General features: G+C 34.1%; 1 protein-coding gene across 2 annotated transcripts in view; it reads right to left on the bottom strand.

Moving 5' to 3' along the window:
* LOC126772714 (homeotic protein antennapedia-like) overlaps positions 1-18,880 on the bottom strand; it is a 172,755-nt gene that overhangs the window by 98,379 nt on the left and 55,496 nt on the right. The window contains exon 1 of one of the 2 annotated variants that reach the window (XM_050493242.1): positions 2,987-3,006. The exons of the other annotated variant lie outside the window; for it this stretch is intronic. The gene's annotated coding sequence lies outside the window, so the exon portion shown is untranslated. Of the gene's footprint in view, positions 1-2,986; positions 3,007-18,880 lie in introns of those variants that run through there. 2 annotated transcript variants of the gene reach the window in all.

Here is an 18,880-nt window from a genome sequence, read left to right as displayed (position 1 = left end):
TGCTATAGTAAAACTGAATCGGAACTTCTTCTCGTAACGTAAACCTTATTACGTTTTTGATAACTACAACTTGCGAATAGCTTTATTCAATTATAAATTGTTGATAAAATGAAGCATATAAATTGCCATACATTTAATGCCAGTATGTTTTGTCTCAATTCAATATGATTTTTTGCTTATAGATATCTATTTATTTTTATATTTAAAAAAAGATTATTCGTATTAATTGTTTGATAACTAGTGTATTTTTTTATAAATAAATAGTGGCCTATTTCTTTTCGTGTATCAACTAAAGTACCTACATGTCAAATTTCTGATCGTAAACATAAATGCGTAACATTTGATGATGTAGGGCAATAAATATATTATAGTTGAGTTGCCACAAAGCAGGCTTCAATTAGTTATACAAAATAATCTTATTAGTAAAGCCTATTACTCTGTTACTGAATATATATCTGACAAAAATGCGTGGATAGAATGATTGCTGGATCTCAGCAGGAACTAAATGTATGTTATTGATACAAATTTGTATTTTTGTAAAAAAAAGAGTAACTACTGAGTTTCTTGCCGGTTCTTCTCGGTAGAATCCACATTCCGAACCGGTGGTAGCGCTTGACGATTCATTAATACTTCTAAAAGTCTATATGAATAAAAATATTTTGATTTTGATTATAACAAGCTAATAATTAAGACACAATATCAGATAATATAGACAGACGCGGAAATATAATATCTTATGTCTGTATATGTCTGTCTTATATAATACTTATATATAGTTTTAGCTAAATAAACAATGACCATTTTATTTAATTCAAAAAAAGTTACGTTAGAAAAAAAATATATCGTTATAGTTGAAAGTCTTCATGAAAGTAACAAGTATTTTCATCTAAGTTTATTGCGAGTGGAGAAAGACGTTCGGGGAACAAAGTTATAGAAGTTATATCACTTATATTCAGATAACACCGCAACTTTATCGTGATTTTATTGTCTTTGTCTCAACATTGCGATTTTATCAAAACGAATAACGTTAGTACGAAGTGACTGGCATATCGAATGTTTAAAACGTATATGTCTTAGTATATGTATACACAACCTGAGCGTAATCTTTAAGTGATAACACTTTTGTTTTCATTTGGTTTATATTATTTTTTTCATAAAAAAATATAATAATATCATGCGCTAATCTAACCTGCAAAGATTCCGATGCGAACGTAAATAGTTTTTACTTATAATTACCGTGAATAAAAGAGTATGTTTTTTTTCATTTGTATCATGAAAGCTAAAATACAATTATTTTTTTATTAAATAGGTAGGCTGACGGGCAAATAAATGGGCCACAAGGTGGTAATTGATCAACACCATAATAGTTCATAGACATCAGCATTCTAAGAAATATTAACTATCCCTTATATCGCCAATGCGCCACCAACCTTGGGAGTTGGGAACTTAAGTATGTCCTCGTGATTTACTCTATAAGTAAGTATTGCTTAAACCATAATCCGATGGCCCATGATTAAAATGGCACACTAACACAAGTAACATATTTTTTTTCAACAAAATTTCAAGTGTAACTTTTGGTTTGATCAACAATCTTAGTTTTAGTTATATAGTAAAAAAATATTAATAAATACGGATAAACATAATTTTAAGATAACTTGTACCTATTCTAAATATCCACTATGTGTGCAGTTGTTAATTGTTGCAGGCTGCTTGTGATATTCATTTTGAGAGAACTTAAACTTCCATATATATAAAGCATTATACGCCTATAGCTAAACCGTTAGCAGTGTCACGCATTACGAATACCAAGTTCGCCCTATCAACTTCTTACAAACAAGACAAGACAGCGAACACCTTTTACTATAATTGAACAAACGCCAATCAAATGCATCCGGTGGAACAAATCCACGAGCGGTAAATCTAACCTTAGTAATAGACAACTAGTTAGACGTAAATAAAAAAGTGCATTACATTTTATTCAGAGTTTATTTTATAAAAAATAATATAAATAATCTTGTGTAGTAAGTACTTTTGTATCTTGATGAGTTTCATTAGACTGCTGAAGACATACTGAGACATACCACATTGTGTATGAAGAAGTCGTCTGGACTCAACAACGTCCAATGCAAATTTGTATATGAATACAATATTTTGTTCAATATGTTATCTTTATCTAAACTTAAATTGTGACATGCCTGGTTATATAAACATAAGGGTCCATTAGTATTCAAAATATAGTAAATACCAATTAATACAGCAACAACACGGTCGACGCGTCTGTGGAGATACAAATTTAAAAAAATATTATTATATTATGTGAATAAAGACAGTTGACGTGCATTGTTATAAATCCAAGACCATATTATAAGTTATGTTGGATAGGATAAAGTAAAGAGATAAGCCAAGCTATATCCCGGTTAGGATAAAACAATCGTCGCTAACGGACTTTTGGTTTGTGACTTGTTGTCTCTTGTATTGCTCTAAAATGGGCACATCGGAGTTTCTTGAGTTTCAAGAACATGACTTGAATTTCGAAACGTAATTTAGTCCAAAAGGTTTAAGTATAGGGTCTTGTATTTGTCTCATTGAATGTCCGAATGGGTTACAAAATAAAAAAAAAAAAAAATTCTGAATAATCAAGTTTAATAATATATTGAAAGCCCATCTAGTTAGAGTTTTGATAGAAGTTTGGACTAGAGCCTTAAGTTAGCGAGATAAGTGACATTACCAATGTCAATCTAACGCAAAAGCTCGAGCGAGGTGTTTAATGATGCAATAATTTGCATAGTGAGCCTGCGGTGAAAACTCACGCTATTCTCACGTCTGTCCACACGAACCGTTTCCTTTTACAGTGGACGTTCTTGTTATACCATTTCATGCGATGAATAATTATAGAAATTTTGAACGTTAGCAATAAATAGATGCTGGTTGGAAAACAAATTTTTTTTGGTAAGTACTAAAGATGTTGTATTTAAATAAAACTCACCTTAAAACTGGATTACCGTTTTATAAACGAAAGCACCAAAACGCTTACCTGAAAAAAGAAAAGAAAGCAGGTGTAACAAACGATATACGATTGTCATAAAAATATGTAAACGAAATCATTAAGGCGAACAAATTGAAAAACGCGTGGAATCAATTAAGGGGCGCCTCAAACGTTCGGGTAGTCCCGAGCGTGCGGGCCGCTAAACCCCGGCGCACAATCTGACATTTATGAGTGCCATAAAAACGCTCAAGTAGTGACTTTTACTACTTGTTTAGTGAACATAAATGTCTTTGCCTTACCCGCGCTCAACGTCGTCCGTATTTAAAAGCGCACAGTTTCGTGCAGTTTTGCTCCTTTTGCCTCTTTTTATTTACTGTTACTGTACTGTTATGCAACTGTATAATGCTTTGGTTACTTTTCAGCAGCGATTTATGGGTGTCGTCTTTTGTCTTTATTTTACCGCTGTGAGAACATGCTTGTTTTAGTTTGGCGATGTTTATAGAGCGTAATAAATCGAAAGACGTAAATTCGACTGCCGCGAGCGAAGTCTCAACAAATTGAGATAAAAATTTAAACTTAACATTTACGTCCTGCGTCAAATTTTTCCAAAGTCATAAATCAAAGTCGACATGCGACGACCACGTACCATCGGCTCCTGTGGCGGATGTTATCTTGATTGTGTTAACATCGACTATAAAATTAAGGCACTTACGTTTATTAATATTCAAGCGGTGTAATAATGGAGGAATATTTTTGTATTATTCAGTTGGTTTCTTTAAGGAAAGGTGGTTTTTATTGATATCAGACCGGAAATGGTCGATGTCCAGTTTAAATTGTAATCGTAATATGTTTTATCAGATGACACTTAATTTACATTGTTTACGACTTGAATTTCTTTTTCAACAGATATATATTTTTAATTCATTACACTGAACATATTTATCTGATTTATCGTATAACATTTTATTCATTTTATTTAATTTCATTAATATTAAATTGTACGGCTCGCAATTAGCCTTATTAGATTTAGATCGCATTTGAAACATTGTAAACAATTTCTTACACAGCATTTTTACGACTATATCAAATTCGTGTATGAAACCAATTGTAAATAAATAGCTGACACAAACAATTGATTCAACAAGACTAATGAGTGTGAATCACTCATTAGTAGGCTTAGGACATTCGTGTAAGTTTCGTATTCATAGTCAGTGCAAGTTTTACGGTGTTAGGTATCAAGTCTCAGGCCACCCGTGAGGTATGACGGCTTATATCTGGTGCTATAATACATACAGAGAATATAAATGCTCGAACGCACCAGGAGGTGCAGACAATGGGAAATTTTGATTGCTTTTCGCCCTAAAACGCTAGGCTACCTAGGTCTTAGAGTGATAAAATGCTTAACGGATCGGCGCTGTGACTGGAAAGTTAAAAGGTGTTTTGTTGTCGTACCTTAAAGTAGACGGGACTTCGTGATGTGGTAGTATAGTGTTGTTTAAATATCAGTTACCGTTATATTAGAGTGTAGGCATTTATCTACTATTGAATTTTTTTGTCGACGTTATGAATTATTTAGTTCGTCATTAATATTCGTATTTGGTACGTATTAAGGTTTGTGATATATATTTTTATTACTTAATTATTTTTCTTTTCATGATACAAAAATAGTGGTGTATTCCGTGCATTCGTTAGATATTTGAAGTGTGTTTTGTAAATCACTAAGGTGCTCTTGACTAAATTGTCTATATGGTCGAAGTATCTAAAGCACGGCTAAGAGGTCACCTTAAAACAAGGCCTAAAATCGTAATCATGCTTATTATGCTCAACGGGTCTTGTTTATTTCCCGCTCCAAAAGAAAGTCCTTCTGCATACCATAGTAATATATTCGCCCGTCAAACCATGCCTTGTTTTCGCTACAAATTAGACAATTAGGAGTCGGTATGTGACGCTATATCTATTAAATTAAAGCTGACTACCACTCCGGTCACCTACAGCGACGATTTTTTAATCGTATGTATGCGACGTGCGAAACTCGGCGTCATTTCGCATATCAATGCGTCTGACAAATAATTGAGGAAAGGTTCGCGCGTGTCGATCACGAATTATTCGGAGGTGTGACCACTGATTTTGAAATAATGGCAATGAAATATGAGTTATTTCATGTATGCTGTAAAAATGTTATGAAATGGTATCGAAACTTCGGACAATATTTATAAGTTTTATTATTTTTATTAATATAAATAATATAATGTTTATAGAAGTTACGCAATTACATTACTTGTTATTAACGCATATGAAAATTTTATTTAAGGTTTTTCAAACAATATAAAATACACAAATAGCTAGAAACCGAAATCCCTGGAAATTTTAACCTGAATATATCTTTACTTTTGAATATCTACGGTTTATGTTATGCCATTTGAATAAGCCACATAGTTTTGTTCTTATTATCATCGATATATAAGCATGTTTATTGAGTCGATAACATTATAATAGTTTATCTTACTAAAAATAACAACACATTCATTAGTTTATTATAAAATTAGTACTATATTTTTGAATCGTTAAATTTTTTTTTTTACACAATCTCATTCTATGTTTTTTTCAGATCCTTTGTTTTTGTTTTATGATGTGTTACATAATTACCAATAAGTAAATATAAATGAACCGTATCTTCGTTAGTTAGTTACCGCGGTTGCGAGACATAAAGGTTGATTAATTTTTTTATTATCTATTGAACGAGATTGATAGGTCCCTCTCCAACTGTTTATATTTTATATAATATTTATGGTATTGTCTTCGGAAGGAATAATTTACACATATATCGCACTTCATTACAGTGTTATCATTTTTAAATTATAATTATATACGAGAAATTCAAAGCATGAATGGATACAGCAGACGGAAAAAAAAAGAATATTAGCCAATACAAATGCATCGACTAACTATTTATGTTAATGGGTTCTACTTTTATTATTTATTGAATAGATATTTATTGTACGTTATTATAATTTAAAAGAAAAAAATACTTTATAAAATTGAACCACAATTGAGCCATGACGTTATATGAATGGTAATTATTTACACAGATTTTTTCTTGTGTCGGTAATCGTGACGCCAATAGAGAAATTATGATTTTTTTACCTTGATAGGCGGGCTACTACTACATTTTTATTTAAATCAACTGTATATAAACACGCTTTTCACCTACAATTGTTTGATAAAAATCCCACTTATAATATAGATACCTATAGGAAAGGGTTGTCTATATGCACCTTCATCGCTACTATATGAATTCTATTAAAAAGCAATAACTCGTTTTAATTAAATGTAAAGGTCTCAACATACATACAAATGACTAATTATTGCAAAAAAATATGTCATACTTAGTTACTTTATTAATTATTAAACGATGCAGATGAACAAGACATAGCCCGGTCATTAAACTAGCATTATTATAATTTAATGAAGTACACGTTCACATACTCATATTCCATATTATTATTTTTTTGTATTTCATATTAGTTCTAGAAGTTTCTTGTGTCTTATAATATTATATATGCAATTCTTGTATATATACAAATTTAATTCGTGTATCTCAGAAACGGCTCTAACGATTTGATTCAAATTTTGTATTTAGATAACATTTTGTTTACAAGTTTATCTATATAGGTATAGGTCTCTTTCCTGAAAATCGCATTTTTACATTACATAATTTTTTGTAATTATAATAATAATTAGAGCCCGATAACTAGAATTTATCATCATCATCATCACATTGGAAATAAATGATTAGTAAAAAAAATTAGATTTTTTCATATTAAAATTGTATATAGAAATAATTTCGTTTTTATTAGACTTTAACGAACCAGCCTCATGGAAAGGTAATTGGGATGCAAGTTTTCGGATATTTTAATGCTGGCCAGCTATAATGTTACATTATAATAATAATAATATTTATGTGTTATTGAATAACATCAATTTTCCTTATTGGAGAATTATATTCTGCTTGCTGATACTGTGTGAGATCATCGTTTTTTTTATAAGGAATACATAACAAAATATATTAAACGACACAGAAACTAGTGTTATGTACTTACAATAAAGATAAGCTAGACACGAAAAATAGCAAACATTTTTAAAAATCATACAAATATAGTAAAATTATTCCCGAAACGTTTGCACATGAAATTATATACATAATTCAGTTTACCTTTTACACAATTTTCAATGTCAGAAATATGGTAGTCATAAAATTATATAGTCGTAAAATTATGAAATATATGGATATCATTATAAAATAAGGGGACATATTATTTTAGGCAGTTTTTCTTTGAAATAATAATTAAGCTTTGGTGTTAAGTCTGCTTTCAACGTTAATTACTCAGAACTGAAATTATTAATTACAATCAGACACCATCCGACGTTACGCATGCAGATTGGTATGCTAACAAATCGTTAACTATGCATATCCCAATTCTACGGATACTAGGAAAATTAAATATTGTTAAATTCATAAATATAACAATTATATTTAATTTTTATATTACTATACATATTGAATACATTATTGTAATGATACAGGGATACTCATGATACTTAGAATGACGACCAGATGAGCAAGTTTAATGCAATAATAAAAAGTTTTAATATCTATATTTCTTAAAAAAAAAACTAATCATAATAATTTTTGACATTTGTTTCAATAGGTAATAAAATTATTCCATTGGTTTTGTACACGCACGTCTGGGTATGTAGCAGTAACTCATTATATACCCTAGTAGTAGTACTCTTGCGATCCGATTGGAAGGCTGAGTGAGACAAGGGACAGAGCATTAGTACCCATGGTTGGTAACGCATTGGCCATGTAAGGAATTGTTAATATTTCTTTCGGCAATGTCTGTGGGCAGTGGTGACCACTTACCATCACAGTTGGCCCATTTGCCCGTCCGCCTACTTAAAATTATAATAATATATATATATATATAGTCTAACTTTCTCTTTACAATGTTGCTATACCAATATCAATCAACAGCCAATCGTTGTCCACTGCTGAACATAGGCCTCTCCCAAGGTGCGCCAAAGCTCCCTGTCCTCCGCCTTCCGCATCCAGTTGGTGCCCGCCACCTTCTTGAGGTCGTCGGTCCACCTGGCTGGAGGGCGCCCTACGCTGCGCTTGCCGATTCGCGGTCTCCACTCTAGGACTCGTCTGCTCCAACGGCCATCGGTCCTACGACATACGTGACCAGCCCACTGCCACTTCAGCCTGCTAATTTTGCAAGCTATGTCGGTGACTCCGGTTCTTTTCCGGATAATCTCATTTCTGATCTTATCCTTCAAAGATACTCCGAGCATAGCTCGCTCCATAGCACGCTGAGCGACTTTGAATTTGTGGACTAGTCCCGCAGTTAGTGTCCACGTTTCGGCACCGTATGTCATGGCAGGTAAGACGCATTGGTTGAAGACTTTCGTCTTCAAACATTGCGGTATAGACGACTTGAGGACTTGACGAAGGTTGCCAAATGCTGCCCATCCCAAGCGAATTCTTCGATCGGCTTCCTTCTCGAAGTTGTTCCTACCGACTTGTATTATCTGTCCTAGGTAGGTATATTCACTAACAACTTCGAGAGGTTTCCCCTCGACGTATATCGGTCCCGGCACGACATGCCTATTGAACATGACCTTGGTCTTTTCCAAGTTCATACCGAGACCGACACACCGGGAAGACTCGCCTAGGCTACGCAGCATTTCGGTGAGTTGTTCCAGCGACTCTGCTATGATGACGATATCGTCGGCAAATCGAAGGTGTGAGATGTACTCGCCGTTTACATTGACTCCATACCTAGTCCAATCCAGCGTTTTGAAAACGTCTTCCAACGCGTTGGTGAACAGTTTCGGGGATATTACATCCCCCTGTCTCACCCCTCTGCGCAGTTGGATCGCCTTCGTCTTACAGTCCTGGATGTGGACAGTCATTGTAGCGGCGTTGTACAGACATCTCAGTACCTCGATATATCTCCAATCGATATGACATCTCTGCAATGAGTCGAGCACTGCCCAGGTTTCGATGGAGTCGAAGGCTTTCTCGTAGTCCACAAATGCCATACACAGCGGCTGATTGTACTCTTCGGTCTTCTGCACAATCTGCCGAACAGTATGGATGTGGTCCACGGTGCTGTAGCCTGATCGAAAGCCGGCTTGCTCTGGGGGCTGGAACTCGTCAAGTCGTCTGGCGAGACGGTTCGTGACGACTCTTGAGAACAGCTTATACACGTGACTCAGGAGGGAGATTGGTCTGTAGTTTTTCAAGAGGGTTTTATCACCTTTCTTGAAAAACAGTACCACCTCACTCCCGCTCCACGTTTCCGGGGTCTTGCCATGTTGGATGACGGAATTAAAGAGGCTTGCTAGCTCTTTCAGGACCGGAGTCCCGCCTGCCTTAAGCAACTCTGTTGTGATTCCGTCATCTCCCGGAGCTTTGTTGTTTTTAAGCTGTTCTAGAGCCGCCCTAATCTCTCCTTGGTCAACGACCGGGAGCTCCTCGGAGTAATGGCGCATAAGAGGGGCGCGCTGGTCATCAATACTGATTCCCACGGGTTTATCCGATCTTGAAGAGAACAACTGCCCATAAAACCTCTCTACTTCTCCGATAATCTCAGGCCTAGAGGTAACGACCCCACCATTTTCAGTTTTAAGTTTTGTCAGACGCGGCCTCCCAAACTTGCGAGCGAACACTTTCGATCCCCGATTTTGCTCAATCGCAGCCTTGATGGCACGGGTATTGGAGCGTCGGAGATCGCGTCGCGTCAGCGTTTTTATTGTTCGGTTTAAGGCCTTATCTGACAAAAACGATGGTAGTTCTCGTCGTTTTCTCATGAGCTCGAGTGTCTCAGCAGAGAGTTTTGGTGCGTTGTCTCTTCTCTGTGGCGGAAAACACTTGCGGGATGTGTTTTGCAGTATTTTGACCAGCGTGTCGGTTCTCTCATCAATGCTGCTTATGGTTTCCAACGCGGTGAATTGATTTTGAAGTTCCATTTGGAACTTTTCGGAGCCTTGAGCAGCTTGGAGCATGGTAGGTCGGAGAGTAGACCTCATCATTCTCGATCTTTCGGCTTTTAAGTTGATATTTAGAGTGCCTCGAACCAAGCGGTGATCACTTCCGGTATTAAACCTGTTGATCACTGAAACATCTCTAAATATGTGCCTTTTATTCGAAATGATAAAGTCTATCTCGTTTCTTGTCACGTTATCGGGGCTTCGCCAGGTCCACCTCCTCTGAGGCTTCTTTTGAAAGAAAGAATTCATCAAAAAAAGCCCCTGCGCTTCGAGAAAGTTTACCAGCATTTGCCCCCTGTGATTTCTGCAGCCCAAGCCGTAAGGTCCGACTTTCGATTCACCGCTATCTTGTACTCCCACTTTAGCATTAAAGTCTCCCATAACAACATTGTAGTGGGCCCTCGAGGTGTCGTTGAGGGCCTTTGCGATGTCCTCGTACATCGCTTCGACCACATCATCAGAGTATGTCGAAGTTGGCGCATATACCTGTACAACCTTCAGGGAGTACCTGTCGGAAAGTTTTAGGACAAGGTACGCTACCCGATTCGACACACTACTGATTTCCACAATGCTGCTAATGAGATCCTTTTTGACAAGAAAACCGACACCACCCTGGGAGAGGTTATCACCTTCGCGGAAGTAGAGTAAGTTACCGGACTCTAGAGTTATCGTGTCCTCCCCCTGTCTTCGGACTTCAGATAACCCCAGTATATGCCAGTTTATATGACTTAACTCTACTTCTAATTCGGCGAGGTGATGGTCCAGCCTCATCGAGCGTCCATTATACGTTGCCATTTTCAGTCGTTTTATACGGTAGCCTGCCGTGAACCGGTGATTCTTAGCACCCCCTGCCCTGCCGATACCGCGACCGCTACCTTGGTCGGGCCTAGCGGGCTTGCCGGTAACTGGGGGCCTTTTTTTGGGCGCATCTGCCATTAAGGGAGGGGTTTGCCCATACTCGCCGCGCTGGGCAGGCGTGTTGGCGAGCGCAGTAGGGGGTAAGATGTTTATGGGAGGGGGGACGCTGCTGCCCATCCCCCCTTTTCCCCGTCCCTCAGTCGCCTCTTACGACACCCACGGGATGAGATTGGGGGAGTACTATTCTAAGCCGGTACTCCACGGCAATATAGTTAAAATACTGGCAATAAATATTAACTGACGTGTAAATATGAACGTATATCTTTGCTTTGTATCAATATTTATTTAAGGTATAGCAGCCAAATTGATCATGTTTATATATTGCAAAAAAAAAAAATAACGAATTACGTTAAAAGGACATACGCTACTTACTAACTCTTTTATCAATAACACATGAGGAATGTCGAAACAAACTAAGTAGGTAATTTCAACCTCGAAGCACTTAATACCGTTGGCTAGCCGTTGAATTATTCCACAATCCGACTCCTGGCTTCATCATCAAGTCAGCTTAATTTACCAAATTACGGTATTGTAATCTCAAGATCTATTCTATGAGAACAAAATCTAAAGTCTACGTAGAACACGATGAAAATATTTCAAAAAGCGTCATCACCCGCAAGTTGGTTTTTAATATTTTACGAGTGAGAAGTGAAGTGAGTTGATGCACAACTTAATTACGTATTAATGCGACAGTTAGATATAAGATAAAAATCTAATTTCTTGGTTTGTTTATCTGTGTATAAGTGTAAAAAATATTACAAAGGAATTGTACAAAAATGTAAATAATATGATTTTTTTATCCATATCTGTCTGTGTATAATATAAAATTAAAACAAAATATAATTTCTAGTATTTACTTATTTAAAATAATTATAATTGCTAGTAATAAAACATTATTATCAGTTATTCATGTTGTAGATAAGAAGCAAATTATTTAATTAATGTTAAAAATAATTAAAGAAAAAATTATATTTTATATTAATATGATTAATGTTTTCATCGATTAAATTATTGCAATGTTTTATTATAATTGCTTGATAATTTATGGGCTCAAGAAATTTTGGATAATATTATACATAATTATTATAAAAAAATACATTTTTTTTATAGAATAGGAAGGCAGGCGGACGAGCATATGGGCTACCTTACATTGGCATTGTAAGAAATGTTAACCATCGCTTACATCACCAATGGGACATCACCAACCTTGGGAACTAAAATGTTATGTCCCTTATGCCTGTAATTACACTGGCTCACTCACCCTTCAAACAGGAACACAGTAATACCAAGTACTGCTGTTTTGCGGTAGAATATCTGTTGAGTGGGTGGTAGCCCAGGCGAGCTTGCACAAAGCTCTACCACCAGTAAAATTTTTAAACCAATTACCAATTTTTATTATAGGCCGGAATCACAAACTAGCGTTTGCTATGTTAAATGTATATGCGTTGGGAATTAGTTCCGTCTCCAAAAGTACATGACATTTTTTTTTTTTTTATAGAATAGGAAGGCGGACGAGCATATGGGCCACCTGATGGTAAGTGGTCACCAACGCTCTTAGACATTAGCATTGTAAGAAATGTCAACCATCGCTTACATATCCAATGCGCCACCAACCTTGGGAACTAAGATTTTATGTCCCTTGTGCCTGTAATTACACTGGCTCACTCACCCTTCAAACCGGAACACAACAATATCAAGTATTGCTGTTTTGCGGTAGAATATCTGATGAGTGGGTGGTACCTACCCAGACGAGCTTGCACAAAGCCCTACCACCAGTATTGTGACAGTCCTTGATCATCGCAGTTCAAATTAAGAACAAAAAAGTAATAGTAATAACAAGTTTAATTTTCATGAGCAACTTTTTTTTTAATTTACTTTATAATAAGAATTATGTAGGCGTGATTGTGCATTAATAATCAATTTAGTTCGGGTATATTAGATACATCAATATTCGATATAAAATAACCGTTAATAAAATCCAACAGTGAGGTGTCACGTACTTATCGAATTATAATTATTATTTCAAACACGCAATTTTATATATCGACTTAATGAGAGTTTAAGCATTTTTATTCGTTTTAAAGTACCTTTTAGTTATGATTCAAGTCTTACCACAATTTTATTTATTAGACATATAAATGCTTACACTGTCATAAAAACAATTATTATAAATTAAGCAGTTTTTCTTCTTATATAATAAGAGGAACTTGAGTTATTTTAAAGAATTAATTTTCCGTTAGAAACTATAACAGAATCGAAAAAAATAAATAAAACATTAACAGTTATAAACGCTGTTTAGCGAGAGATTAATTAAACAATGCTGTGTCTTCTTCTTTCGAATGTCAAATCAACAATGACTGAAAGAGCGAAATCAGTATTTAACTAAACAGTCACTAAGCTTATAGGTAATTTCGTAAATTCCTCCGTTGGTATAATTCAATTATTTAAAATAGGTTTTTTAATGTCTTTGTACTCGAAGATGCATTATTTCATATTATTAATTATGTATGCCGGTCATCATTTGTTGACACCTCATAAAATATTCTATAAATAGTGATGTAGCAAAAAAAGTTCCCGTCCGCATTCGCACTAACGCCATATATAAGCGTTGTTAATAATTGAATTTATTAAATCGACAAATTGATCCCTTTTCAGAAGTTGAATGATAAGTTAGAAGTTTAAAAATGCATGCAAATTTTGTAATATTCATTTCCAATGTTATTATTAAAAAAAAACATAAATATTTATATTTATTTTTTATTTTAGTAAATTTATTTTTGTATAATGCTTCCTTAGAAGTTGCACATTAGGCTAGGACTTAAATTAACATTTAAAAATATTTTTCTTATTTCTGTGTTTTAAGATAATATTAATCATTAAAGTAAACGTTTCTTATGTTCAGTAATAAATCGATATGAGAAATTAAAAAAACATTGATTTTATCAAAATTGATATCAATTATATAATTGAATAGAGATAATTGAATGGAATCGCGAAGTCTTAAATATAAATAAAAAATCTGGATTCGTCACAACACTTCCCGGAAGTTAATCGGTGTCAGGCTGGCACCAGTGAGCCCTACATTAAAATTCACCGAACAAATGCTCCAGGAGTTATCACGTATCGAATAGAATAGAGCTATAATGTTTTATGATCCCTTGTGCGCCTTACTGGTCGCACTTCGGTGTTCGAATGTTAAATAAATAAGCATTTGACATTATCAATGCCATCGAAACATATAGATGTGAGCTTGAACGAAATTGAAGTGTTTAGTTGACAATTTTGTTCCAGTTCAAACTCTATTGGACTAGATTCAATTATTGTATTACGAATATTAAATTGATTCATACTTATTTGTTTCTTTCATTTTCATTTTATTATTATTTAGCTGAATATACAACATAGTACAGATTGATTCTATTGTACCTACTATTGTTCACAGGTTTTATCTAGATAATAATTATAAAGTTTCGGTATCAGATTTTTAGATTCTCTTAATAATAATATTATTTAAAAAAATAATGTTTTTAAATATATATACATGTGTTGCTCTTCGAAAATTACCTAGTTACGTAAAATACATACAAAAAACATGCATATACTTGCGAAAAATGTACGTTAAATGTATCTTTTAGATTTACATTTTAATTAACTAGCACTTCATGTTAATTATAATTAATATTTGTTGCGAGGTGAGATGAAAGTTTTTGCTGTCGGTGCAATAGATTAGAACGTCGCGGAGGGAGGCAGCCAGCTTGCATATGTTCAAGTGATTTTTCACGGCTACGGAACCCGTGTCCAAAGGGCACGCAGTGCGGTGTTGCAATCACGATCCTTGATCACGACTGGCTCTTACTATTTATTAACCCACATACTATTTATACGAAACAAGCGAATATAGAACTAATGGTTATCATCTTAAAGTTCAATCCAACAGCAAAGACAATTTGGTTTATACTCATATGCAATAACATGGATGGGACGAATGAAATTAAACTCTATATCCCGGTTATAAATATCAGAATAAGCGCATTGTTTAATTGGTAGGTTAGTAAAATGTCTCTAGACCGTGTCGCTACTAGCCGTAAATGCATTAAGTTTGTTTTAGAGATAATAATCGTTGCGAATGCGAATGCTTTGTTGTTTCAAAGATAGAGTTGTCGTCAGTGATTTATTTTTGGTCAACTCTTGTTGGACTTAATAGAAATAAAAGCGATGCGCTTTTATACGAAGGCACGTTTTAAGTATCCTTTGCACAAGAAAAGATTGCAAAAGTATTTTATATGAAAACAGACGTTTGCGATTTTCTCTGCATATATTATAGAGGCAATTAATCATTAATTACTCAGTAATAACAGAACGTTGTTTTAAATAAATTATTGTTATTTATAAATGATTCGATTTTAACAGACATAGTATAGTAAGTACAGTAAAAGCCCTTTATCACCCCACAGCTGGACAATGGCTTTATACTTCTAGCCACTAGGTCGGTCGGTGGTTTTTTGATAGGCAAAATTAATGCCGACTCATTCAGTTACAGGTACAAACAAGATGAATTTATAAACACAAATTGAACCCGGGATCTTTCGGCTAAAATCCAAGTATTACGTATTGTGTTTAGACAAATTTGTTATTGGTTCGTGTTATTTATTGGTGATAATTATTCATTTATTGGACGTAAGTGATACGATATCTCTTACTGTTTATTAATATTGTAAGCAACTAACACTATAAGTCGCGACTATGCTCGCAGAAAGTAAATATATGTATATATATATATTTGTGCGTTGTTTATTTAATATTATAAAAATTTCTTTATACTTCAAATATTTAGTCAAACAAGCTATATAGTATACATGAAAATAACACTCTTATCATTAACTATATCGAGCGACTTTATACTCAAGGATATAATAAGCATGACTTATAATAAATATTTCTAAGTATAATTTCTAAAGATTTCTTTATAAAATTAAGATAAGTAAAAACATTAAATTCCATAATATTCTGACAACATTCAAGGAACAGCAGCATTCCACGAAATACGAAGACAGTGATTCCCACGCCATAGTTTTAAGTGCATACGCGGTTACCATTAAAAACTTGTTTGTCCAATATTTTGTCAACTTTATTATACTAACCGACTTGCCTACTACTTAAATAAATATAAAAATAGCATAAAATTCTTACATATATAAACTAGAAGCATTAACATAGCGTTAACATTTCTTACAAATGACGATGGAATTTCGTTGAAAAATATACAAGGTCTCGTCGTATAACTTTACACATTTCTTCCAGATTTTCGGGGGAAAACAAAACAACAACCTAACCTGGTTTATTAAAATAATTTTATTAAAGTGCGTGCGGTGCGTCCCGATACTGCCTTATGTCACGCGAACTAGCCAACGCAAAGTTACCTTTGCTCTCTGAACTGAAATGTAATATATATTTTGAACCTTATTGCTTTGACAAACAACCAAACAATACGAAAAATTCTTTTAACGAACAATGTTGCCTAATATTGTTTTTAATAGAAACGTAATCAGAGGTTAAACCAGTCCCTCTGAGTTATAGCAGTGGCGTATTCATAAACATAGATTAAGATTATTTTTGGTGACACGGAAAAAGTAATTAGTCGTAAATGTATAGTTCGTACGCATCTTATCGCGACGATGTATGTACACAGATTTACTTTGCGACAATATGTCATACGAATGTCAATAAGTCACAAGATATAATCGATTATCATGTCAAGTCTATGTTTAACTTGAAAACCTGAATTTAACTTCATGGATTAAGGGATTTGAAATAGAAAAATGTATACCATATATTTTATGAAAGAAACTATTTTGTAAACTAACGACCTTAAAAAACGTTGGTTAGGGGGTCATTAGTTAAACAATGCTGTCTTCTTCTTTCGAATGTCAAATCAATAATGAAAGAAAGAGCGAAATCAGAGTTTAAATAAACGCCCGTTAACGTTGTGAGGCCGTAATGTTATTTGGTTATATTAAAAACTATTAAGTGCCTACATAGGCCAAAAATTCACTTCTTTAATTCTAATTACCTACTTCATTATTTTATAAAATTCTACAACACATACCATTCGAATACGTATGTTAAAACGATATGTAATTGTAGTTAATATTTTTATAGAGTTATACTTTAAAATAGATTTATATTATTGAATTTGCATTTTAGCCATAATATAATGTAATCGTTGATAATAACTATAATAAAATGCGATTTTCGGGTTGTTAACAAACCCGAAAATCGCATTTCGAATTAAATTCCGTATAGAATATAAGTAAATTTCACAACTAATAAAATATAATTACTTATTTCAATACCTTAAAATTTCTCACGCGATCGTCAAAAATAACTAATAAACAGCTGTGCGTAACTATATATATATATCAAAAACCATATAGTACATGTGTCTGACTATATTTTCAATGAAAATGTTGAATTCATTAATTATTATATTATAATTATGTATTTTAAATATTATATAATAAGTCTTAAGACGAAATATTCTTACTATAGCTTTGATTTAGATTAAAACTGTTTTAATACTGCTGTTACAATAGAATATTTTTTATACTACTATGGTAGAGCTTAATGTATGACCGAATATTGTTTATAGGTATACAATAGATCAGTTGTCCCCTTTCTTGCCAGAGCATTCTCGAAGGGGGCGGGGGGGTCTCTGTGACATAGACAAATGACGCACAACCCTGGCGGCGTCATGAGTTATAGCCACCAATCGAGAGTGCTTCTCTGGCAGCCATTTTTAATTTTTAGGGGTGCACTACCCCTGCGACTATTATTATTAAGAAACCATACCCATAATAAACCGAACCATTTACATTTTATAATTAAATATACAATAAAAAGCTCGCTATTTCTAAAACGTTTTCGATAACATTGAAATACAAACGAATCATTTGTTTTCCGGAAATAGTTTATAAATACGGCGTTTAAAAACTCATTCAAAATAAAAGTAATGGTTTTTAAAGTGTCAATAAAATTAACCTTAACTAAATAACTGCGTAATAATACAGTTTAGCGTGTCATTAAGAGGCGGTGAACGAATTAAGCTGACATCAAAAGTGTCATAAATCACGCCCTCTAGTGCCGTTATATTGAACTACGGGACAGTGGCTGCTATCTTAATCTTATCCACAATATGATTAAAACTTTTATTACTATTAAGCGCCAGTATGCTTACATTTGTATTAAGGTATAAATAAACCATCACCTCTGCTTAATAAAATATGTATTTAACAACAGCAGCACGATAATGCGTTCTCGTATCAGATTAGAATATTACACGGCTTAGAACAGTGACATCTAGTGACGAATAGTAGAACTAATTTTGTATAAAAAGTATTGGCATTTATATTGAACTTTTATTGCAGGCTAATAAATATTACATAAGTACTATTATACGTGTTAAAAATGCCCCAGTTGATACCGCGGTAGTTTATCACAACACAAATAGGAAAGCATTAATAATTCATCGCAATGACTGACGTATTGACGTAATTAGCGCAATTACGGCCCACCCAGCATGCGAGTACTCACTATTCAGCCTAACACATATATTAATTATTTATCCTTTACCCAACTTGGGGCAGTAGATAAGTGCATTCTTCACCTTTATCTAGTCGAGGTTAAACCGCCTATGTAATTAAAGGTAAACTAAACGGAACGATGACAATAGACGGCCGGCCTTGTTCTCAGATTATGGTTGAGATAGGCCATTTAATTTATCCACATAATACACATACTTAGTGAGTTTGATAAATAAACGTATAATAGGTGCGTGTTTCCGCGGTACTCGTTTAGAATAATAATGTTTAATTAAATTAGTGAGGTCGATGACCTTATAGGAGATTATCGTTGTCGAAAAAA

The sequence above is a fragment of the Nymphalis io genome, chromosome 13 (genome assembly GCF_905147045.1).
Source record: "Nymphalis io chromosome 13, ilAglIoxx1.1, whole genome shotgun sequence".
Taxonomy (NCBI): Eukaryota; Metazoa; Arthropoda; class Insecta; order Lepidoptera; family Nymphalidae; genus Nymphalis; species Nymphalis io.
The sequence above is the reverse complement of the archived record's forward strand: the minus strand, read 5'-3'. Positions and strand labels throughout refer to the sequence as shown.